Below are 10,281 nucleotides of genomic sequence, written 5' to 3'. Positions count from 1 at the left end.
AAAGGGACGACAACTTCTTTTGAGTCATATCTTAGTATTATTATTCATTAAACGTACATTGGTTTAGTAGTGTATTTGAGATAGGGGTAAACCCTGTTGGTATATTTACGAGGGTTGATTAATAAGACAGGTAAAACTGAATGAAGCAATAATACTAGAACTTTAATATAGAAGATAAAAGTGTTTGAGGGTGATATAGTTAGGATTGAAGTTATAGAAAATTTTATATTGATATTATATTAGTGTTGATTTGATAGCCTTTCAAATTGGAGTATTGTTTTTTTTTTCTTTTTTAAATGAAAAAAAGACCATTCAATCTACCAATATGTTTGTCCACTCATAAAAACGCATAACTAGTGTATTTATTTCACAAACAGAGAAAGATACATCCCTTAAGCATAAAATAAAAGTTGTGGAGAATGCTGAGTTACATACTAATGTTTATGTTTTATTCTGGTGTAACCAGATTCCTGGGCTCTGGAGGGCAAGCTTTTTTACCACTAATAAGTTGATTTTTTTTCATAAAACAAAATCAATTTCCCGTGTCTCAAAGATTTTTTAAAGTATGGATTGTATATTCGAAAATGCAACAAAAAAAATTAAAAATCCAAAAAACGAAAAGTGGAGAACGTACCTATATTAAATGCGAATTAAAAAAAGGGAATTGGGAAGAGTTTGTTTTTGTATGTATTAATAAAATAATTCGAAATAAAATAAATAATACGGGTACATCCTAGTACAACTATAATATTATAGTAAAGTAGATTATCTCCAATAATTTTTTGGTAATAGTTATTCTCGACGGCAAGTGCACGTTCCTCAAGACTGCAACGCATAATAGCGACTGACTGTATTTCCAAAGAAACTTTAGAATTTTGCCTCTGGAATGAAACCCCGTCAAGCTCCTCGCTAATACATACTTTTTGAGCCTCATTGCCACACATTATAAAAAGGAAGTTATGTTGTCACACCTTTAAACTTTTTTGTTCGTTTACTTTTGTATGACGACATTGATTAATTCGATCAAGATTACAAACATGACTATTTTTGATTTTCAAATATATAAACAATATATTTTTTGTGTTATTAGCAAATTCTGGGTTTGATTATTAAAGTTTCAAAGAGTGTTTTTGTATAAATTCTTATGATTTATCTACCCGATCGAGGAATATGAAAAAAAAATTATATGAAAGGGTATTTGGATATGTATCAATCTGTAAACACAACAGGTATTGTTTAATGATAATTGATCAATCCTAATCTAATATTGCTCGATAGACAAGGCGCTCGGGACAAATTATGTTTTTAAACGTAATTGGTGTAACTTCGAAACTCTGTCGTTCCTAGAGAGATAATATACTTTATGTTTACTGATTAAAATTGTGTGTATTTTTGCATGTTGAAAAAAAAAAGAAACCGTAAATCTACATGGTAACCTTGACAATTTGAAGAATGTTTTAGATTTGAGCAGACTGTGACTAAGGAAGAGGGAGAGAAATTGCAGTTAATTGGGGTACTTATGGTTGGGGTGAACTGTATAAGAAGATTTGAGGCCTTTGACGATTTCAAGTACAGATTCAAACTACTTTTAAATCACATACTACTATGTTGTACTTATATAATGATCATTCATTAATATAATTAAAAAACATATTTTTCTGCAAAATAACACTGATTAATTTCCTATTTGACATAGTCCTTCTGCAAATTTATTTCCTTCAAAATGTACATTTTTCAAATTGTTCTTTGGCAAAAATGTTTTCGAACCATTAATTTGCGTGGATTCCAACAACAACAACAAAAAAAATAGTCCTAAGTTTTTCTGTTCCAAAGACGTTTAATTTTACGTCGTCGATCCCCAAGATCGGATCTGGGGTGTATGGGTAGATTTGGGTACGATTAGTTCCTTAGAAATTTCATACACATTGGCAATGGCGCGCAGCATGCATCAGATTGATTACAGATTTTATTTGGAATCTCAAAAATGTATTGCTAAATTTGAAGACTATTATTTCAAATGTATATTATTACCATTTGAATAGTATTCATGCACAAACCTGATGGTATGCAATTCATCATATATATGAAAATTAATTTTTTTAAATATTTTTACATATTATATTAATGAGCACCCAGTAAATCATAGTATATCAATACATAGAAAAGTACGTTTGAATTGCCTTATACAAATGCCAAATTAAACTATATAACCCTCTTCCTTATATTGTACATATTCAAACAAGCTGATATGCATAATTACATTTATTAGTTATTCGTTGACCCTTTTAATTACGACAATGATTGGTTGGATCAGGATTTGAAAAAAACACGACCTTTTTCCATCCCAAATATGTAAATATATTATTATCCTTTCCTCTGTTATAACAATGCCTTAAATAATTGCACACACACAGAACCAAATGTGTTCCCACGATCATTTGATTAAGCATTGATAAGCCCTTTCCCCTCAAACTCATTTGCTAATGCAGTGATATTATTATTAGATTATAATGCCTGGAAGGCCCACAACAAATATGTATACAAATAGCTTAGAATTGTTAATTCCTCTGGCAAAAAATAACAAAACAAAACACAAGGCTCAACAACTTTATTATAAAGTCATTAAAACAAAAAGGACCATTTCAGATAAACCATTAATTCTATTAATATTGTGAAACCTATATATAATGCAAATAAGCTGCCACTTTAAAAACGAAACAATTCAGGTATTACTTCTATACAAACAATTATATGTAAGAAAAAATAATTATTTGAACAAATTATAAGGGTTTTTTTGTGAAAAAAATGTTTTTTAATATTCCATCAAAAATTGTTATAAAAGTAAGTCCCTGACCAAATAATAACTTTAGTGACGGTCTTTATTAGAGAAATTGACTTTTCTCTATAAAATTGTCAAAAAGTGAACTCCTTTCTTAAATAGGAATCTTAGTCATGGCCCTTGTTAGAGAAATAAAGTTTAAAACAAATCAAGATTGACAAAAAATTTGTAATTACATTTGAAATATAAAAATGGACAAAATAATTACAGTTTTTGACAATTTTGATATTTTGAATTATTTATAACTATACATAAAGTATATTTCCTTCTCTAGGAACGACCAAGTTCAAACCTACACCAATTAAGTTCAAGAAAATAATTTTTCTGAGCACATTGTCTATTGAACTACATAATTACATAATGAATAATTAATTATAATCACGTCAATTATCGTCTAATTTTATTTTTGCCATAATTATAATTAATAATACCAGGTTTTTAAAATTTAAAAAAATGTCTGTTGAATTTATTTATTTTAATATTTCATCAAAAATTGTCATAAATAAACAAATTTAAAATAGTAAAGTTTCGAATTATTTTATTTATAAATTTCCATTTGACGTCACATGTAAAATATACATGGCAATAATTTAACATTCTTCTTTAAAATTTGAATGGATAATCCTCCAAGATGGCTGACGTTATTTGATAATACTCTTTTAGACCGGATCATTGATATATAAGTAAAGCTTATAAAATATTTTGGTTGTTTTATCATTCATAAGGGTTTGGTGATGTTAGTTCTAATTGTAGTCGTGGTAGATTATTATGGGAAGAATAAGTAAAAGAAGAGGAGATCCCTCTTGAAGGCTCGTCACATTCCTTGCATATTACGCACGGACGGAGTTAGGGTTCGCACGCTTGCCTCGAATGTTGTGAGTGTACGTACTACATAGGTATGATTCTTATAGAAAAATATTTTTTTTTTTTCAAGATCAATATCTGGGTTGTTAGTTCAACTTTATTTGCAGCCCTGTATACTACACCTGTGATCTTAAGTTATGGTTAAAATACCACTTAATAATTGATATTTTAAATAATCAATATTAAGTTAATACATATATATTGAAAGAAAATTACAATAAAATATTTAGTGACTCCCATAGTGAAAAAACCAAGTTATTTAATCGTATAGGTAAGACCTTTCATTATAATAATATTCATTAGTAGAGCATTTCATGGGATGTACACGAGAATGGCCGAGGTGTGACTATTTGCCACAATCGCATTTTTAATATCAATTATCCCTAAGTTCTAATCCGAACTACACTATCTTCTTTCATGACAATTATTTATTTAATTATTTTAATTTTTGGAATAAAACAAATTGGAATTCGTCAATTTGTCAGCTTTTGTTAAAAATAAACATGTTATATAGATAGCTATAACTAGTGTTGTGTCGGTCCTTATTTATTCGGTCTTGTGCAAACCAGTATTAGAACATGTCCTGTCGGTCTTTGAGACCGGATCATAGGACTATCAGTACTAGAACTGGTTAATCAAAAAAGAAATAAAGTTTTTAGGACGGATACACTGTACTGAATTTAGCCCGACCAAGACTGAACTGGAAGGGGCTGGAACCTTCCAATATAAATAAGGGTGTAGCTATTATTAAATATATGATACTGAAGAGAATTAGTGTTTTTTTTCTTCAAAATAATATTTTATAAAATAAAAAATCTTGAGTTTTACTTATATTTTCATACTTGTTGTTATTTTTGATGCCTAGTCCAATTAAAGAATGACAAAATAAAGACATTTTCAGTGTTAAATAAGGTATTTTTACAATAATTGCGTTGAAACTATTCAAATTGATTCATAATATAAAAATATTTAAACTTCCATTTGGAGTTAAAAAGTTCATAATGGAATCAGAATTGAAACTTTCTTTAAATATGAACAAGTCTGTGAATAAGCTTTTGTAGTCAAATTTGAAAAATGTTATGAATACAAACATTTGGGTTGCTGTCAAAAAATGAAACGGTATTTTCAATGTTTATACCTTTTAGTGTCATAAATTATTATTATGGCAAATGTTGCAATATTAATGTTGTCAAGTTTTGCCTTATATAAAAGAAGTCATTCAAAATTATGTATTCTACATAAAATGATCTACAAAACTCATCTTATATTTAAAAGAAAAAAAACTCATCAAAAAATAGTTTCCACATTACAAAAAAAATTAATGACCATTTATTCTTCGAATAATTTTTACCAAACGATTTAATGAGGTGTATGAACAAGGTATTCTTGCTAGCAGAATTTTTGTTTCTTGTACTCGACTTACAATTAAAGCGTGGTCTTTATTATTCCAAATTATAGTCCTGGCCTTAGTTTTTAAAAACAAAATGTTGATTGTTTTTAAAAACTCAGGGATTTTGATTTTTTTTAATCGATATTTTTTTAATTCTGGTTAGAAATTAATTTTTTTTTGTTCCATTAACTGACTGATTGTTAATCCTGATTCTTATAAAAAAAAATGGTAGACTTTCTTCATCTATTATCCTCCATAAAATTAGATTTTTGATTTTTCAAAATAATACGTTGTCTTTGTACTTTTCAATGAGGGAATACTTTTAAAGCTTTCGGCCACGTCATTAGTAAAGAATTCGCATTATGATCCATTGATTATATATTTGCCATTGAATCCATAAATTTTTTCAGTAAAATATTGTCAAACTTCTCAAATTGAGGGTTTGTAAACTTATATATCAAATTTGATTGATCCTATAATCCTGCAATTGGTAGTTAAAATGTTCAAACTTGAATGAAGATTAAGCTTTAACCCTTTACCGCCTAAATTTTATCTAATGAACTAATAAGAAAAATTATTATTTCTATAAGCTTTTATAGGCATCAGGATATAATATAAATGAAAAAACCTCAAAAATAGTCATAATAACAAAGATATCTTATAAAGACTTTGAGATCCACTTGGTCACATTATTTAAAAAAAGTAAATATGTATGTATCATGGCTTTGAAAGTACATTCGGGCAAATATCTAAAGATAATAACACTAGAAATTCATAAAAAATAATTTAGATATTCTAAAAAAATATAAATATATATCATTTCCTTGAAAAACATATTCCTTAAATGAACATATAGACATATTTCTTATGTTGATCCTAAACTAGCTTTTATCGCAATTTGGTACAATATATAGACTTGGAAATTAATGCTACACCTGTTTGTTTAATAAGATACATGAAATCACATCCAGGCGGTAAATGGTTAACAATATCAAAACATCTTTAAATTCCAATTAATTCTATGCAAAAAAATCACTTCATAACATTTATTGTATCTTCCAATCTTTTACCAAAAAAAAATCAAAAAACAGAACCAAAATTAGACGATGGAAATAAGACATTTTTTCCCAACTATGGATTAATTTAACACTGTGCATGAAGAGATGCAAATATAACCATTCATCACGTTCAAAAAATTGATAAGGAGGGATGGAGAAGCTGGAAAATGTTCATTTGATTACAAATAGTGTATAAACTTACAATTCAATATAAAAAATACAAGTTTTATATCAAGTAAAAGAGTGACAATTTGTAGGATCTCACAGGATATACTCTAATTTGCACTTTCATGATATAATTAGCAAGGAAATCATTGCCTGTTATGAAATAATTATCTTTGGATTAAAAAGTTATATTAAAAACTTTTTCACAATTTATAATTCAATTTAGGAAGCCAATGAAAATTATATACGATTAATGTACTTCTTTAAAATGGCACCGTTATGCCAAAGTTATTCATCCATGTAAAAAAAAACATATGCAAGTTACATATTGTATATAGTCCTGAAAAAGTGAAATCCGTCATATTTATGTATTTAACTGATGATTCTCATAGAAAGTAAATGTTTTGAAGAAAGTGATGTTGATACATTTGTAGAAGATATGAAAGTTTGTCTCTTTTGAGAAGGCAAAAGCCACGGATTTCTTGGTAGATATTTCAATAGAAATTGTTAAAATATTTTTTGTTATTTGAATCTTTTAAAGAATCTTATAGGCATAACTGGTTGATTTGTGCAATAAGTGATCCTCTGACTCGTTGGATTTTGAAAAATTCACATTAAAAGATATTCTTGATGAAAGTTTATTTTTGATTGGGATGTAACGACACTTGAACGCTTTAAAAACTTCAAAATATCTTTATTTTTAAAAGTCAATATCTCTTTATTTGCTTACACTTCAGAAACATAAATATTATAAAAAGAATCACGCAACCTCTATTATTAATCAATACAAGTTTAGAAAATCGAAATTTAAGAGTTTTTTCAGAAGATTTTCGAAAACGATAATTATTATTTTTATTTTAGTTTTAATTGCTACCAAAATCCCATGCCTCACGTTCATTTATTAATTTATAATTTAACTACTGCGTAGTGTATTTGACAAAATATATTTTTTAAATATTGACAAAATATGTACATACACTAGATTGTCTTGTTTTCTGGTTGATATCTTTATCCAGCTGCATAAAGGTATTTTATTCTATGGACAATAAAACTGACTTTGGCAAAGTTGGAAGCCTCACAGGGCATTTTTGGTGTGATACAGTCCATTTGAGACTCCAAATCGGCCTTTTGTGTCATCCCAAATAAAAATCTAGAAAGGCTAATATTTTTACTCATAGAATCGTATTTTGGACGATAAATTTTGGCCCAAAAATAAAACTTTTTAGCAATTAAAATAACCAGTATACCCCAAAAATGGCTGGAAAGGCCTCAATCTTTGCCAAAGTCCTTTTTTTTATTTTTATACATTAGAAAAGGTATTTTTGCAGAGGGGAAAAAATATTAACCAAATATTGGGACATAATATATTAGTACTGTGTCGGTCCTTATTTAGGCTAGTCCAGTCTTAAGACTCATCCTATTTGTCCTTGGGACCGGTCTTAAAGACCGTCTGTCTTTAGAACTGTCAGTACTAGAACTCATTGACAAAAGAATGAATAAAATCGAGTGACGTCACAAAAAACTGAACTTACAAGTTTTGTAGGAATTATCTACAGGACTGAACTGGACTGGAACGCAACTTAACTGTCCTTATTTGTCTTAGAGTCCTAAATACTAACCGAGACAATGCTAGTCTAAGTTATACACAATACTGACTTAATAAAACAAAACATTGGCTCCAGATTCATGAAATGAGTACATACATATGCACATAATTATAGCCTTGGCTACATAGAAGTGAGAATCTTCTTTCAATGTGTCTCATTAGAGGATGGGAAGATATAGTTTTTTAATGGTCAAACAGCATGTAACCATCTACACACAAAATAGAAATAAATCCCATGTTAAAAGATTGTTCTTTTCATTTATTTTAAATGTTCTTATTAGAACAATTAAATAATCCTTTAAGACAGCCCCTTAGTGCTTTGTTGTCAATTATCTTAATTGGTGGCATCATATATATATAAAAGACTAGAGCCTCTATGGCAGTGGTTCTCAAATAGAGGTACGCATACCCCTCGGACTAGTTGGAGGCACTCCGGTGGGTTCTTGAGATTATTTTGAAAGAATATTTTACAAGTGGTACATAACTCAAGGGCGTCCACAGAGGTTAGGCTATAGCCCCTTCCTGCCCAAATTAAGGATTTTTTTTCCAAAAATTTAACAATTGAATTTTTTTGAAAACAGCTGTTGATTTTGCATTTTTCTTACCAAAAACTTAAAATTTTTTGAGAATACTTATAGAGGTTTGATCTTTTTTTTCCAAAAAAATGTATTTTTTTGTGAATAGTTAGGGATTTTGTTTCGAAATTTTTTTTATTTTGAAATTTTATTCCAAAAAATTTTTTTTTGAAATTTTATTCCAAACAAATTTAACTTTCGGATTTCTTTTCAAAAAAAAAATCCAAAACCTAGCCCCCTCCCAAAAAAAATCCTACGGACGACCTTGTCACTCAAGCTAGGAATGCTATGTGCATGTAAGGCACATCACTAAAAAAATGGGTTGAGAATCCCTGCTCTTTAGGACAAAAACTCTATTTTAAAAATATGAGCTGTCAACACAAAAAAAGCCCGAAAGATTTTCTCAAAATGGAGTATGGATTCCACATTTTTACTATTTAACTAATTATCGTCTATCAACAAATTATTTTGAAGAGTCCTTTGAAGGCCCGGAGAATTGAAATCAATGTAGCGAAAATTCATCATTACAGGGAAAAAATAGAAATTGATAATTTGTATAAATACAGAAGGGGTCATATCGGAGCCCAATATAGTCTTACATGTCAAATATGTTCACTCACCAAATAGGCTTGTATATTGAAAATAAATCACTGTTGATTCATCTAAGTAATTTATTATATACGTTTAATTATGTAATTTTTTAAGGAGGAAATATTCTCTTTCTTTACATATATCTTAACGCACGAAACATCATCTCCTGGGTGGTACTCTTCATATCCTATCACATCTATCCAACTTTGATGTAGATTCACTTTATAATAACTACTGTTACCCTACACATTGAGAGAACCAACCCTAAAAAAAATCCCTTCATTTTTTATATAAATCTTATCATGTCATACAATAAAGTCTTCTCAAATCCTTTTTTATAAAAAGGCCAAAAGGAGGGTTTAATTAGATAAATGATTTTGATGATCGAACCAAAAAATATCCACGTACATATTTTTAAGGAGAGGTGTGGACTTGGACTTGATTTTGAAAGACTTGCAACTCTACTTCATATCACAATCAAAAATCGAGAGATGATTTGGACTCCATAGAGCGTTTTCATGTTATGACAGCATTTTTGATGTGATCCGCTTTGGAAGCCCATATGACAAGGATTTATAAGAATAAAACCCTTCTCTTTATTATTTTCTTAAGAAAATTGTGAACTATTGCTCAGTATTTGGGTGTCAAAATAGAACCAACAAATATATGTACTTAACCTTACCGTCTATCAAAAATATATCCCTTTAATGCCCAGTTTTATTATATATATGGCTCTTATGTGCAAGTCCTTATTTATTCATTCCAGTCTTTGGACCGGTCTTGTTAGTCCTTGAGACTGATCATTAAGACAGTCAGTACAATAACTGATTTAAAAAAAATTGAGTGGCGTCATCAAGGACAAAACTTTATAAGTTTTAAGACTGATAAGCAGGACTTAACAGCACCGTAGCACTGAACTGAACGGGACTGCAGTCTTCAATCCTAAATAAGGACCGATACAACACTATTGATCTGGATTGAGAATAAGTTATTAAATCGTTATACAGTATTATTTCAATAGTATTTTTCTATAATTATTCGACTTTTTTCGTCCCTAATTGACCCAAAAGAAAAAGAGTTATGCAAATCTATCCCATTTCATATAGATTTTCCGCACTTTGACTTTATATAATTATCACTATATATTGCCATGAAGTCGTATTCAATTCAAGTGTTAATTCTTCAATCTTCAT

The 10,281-nt window shown here is 28.9% G+C and overlaps 1 protein-coding gene across 1 annotated transcript in view; it reads left to right on the top strand.

Annotated features, from left to right (window-relative positions):
• The first annotated feature begins 3,791 nt into the window (after positions 1–3,791).
• LOC121115660 (metabotropic glutamate receptor 3) overlaps positions 3,792–10,281 on the top strand; it is a 67,004-nt gene continuing 60,514 nt past the window's right edge. Inside the window, exon 1 of the mRNA XM_040709758.2 lies at positions 3,792–3,974. The gene's annotated coding sequence lies outside the window, so the exon portion shown is untranslated. The remainder of the gene's footprint in view (positions 3,975–10,281) is intronic.

The sequence above is a fragment of the Lepeophtheirus salmonis genome, chromosome 4 (assembly GCF_016086655.4).
Source record: "Lepeophtheirus salmonis chromosome 4, UVic_Lsal_1.4, whole genome shotgun sequence".
Classification (NCBI taxonomy): Eukaryota; Metazoa; Arthropoda; class Copepoda; order Siphonostomatoida; family Caligidae; genus Lepeophtheirus; species Lepeophtheirus salmonis.
Note: the sequence above shows the minus strand (reverse complement) of the source record. Positions and strands in the feature narration are given on the sequence as shown.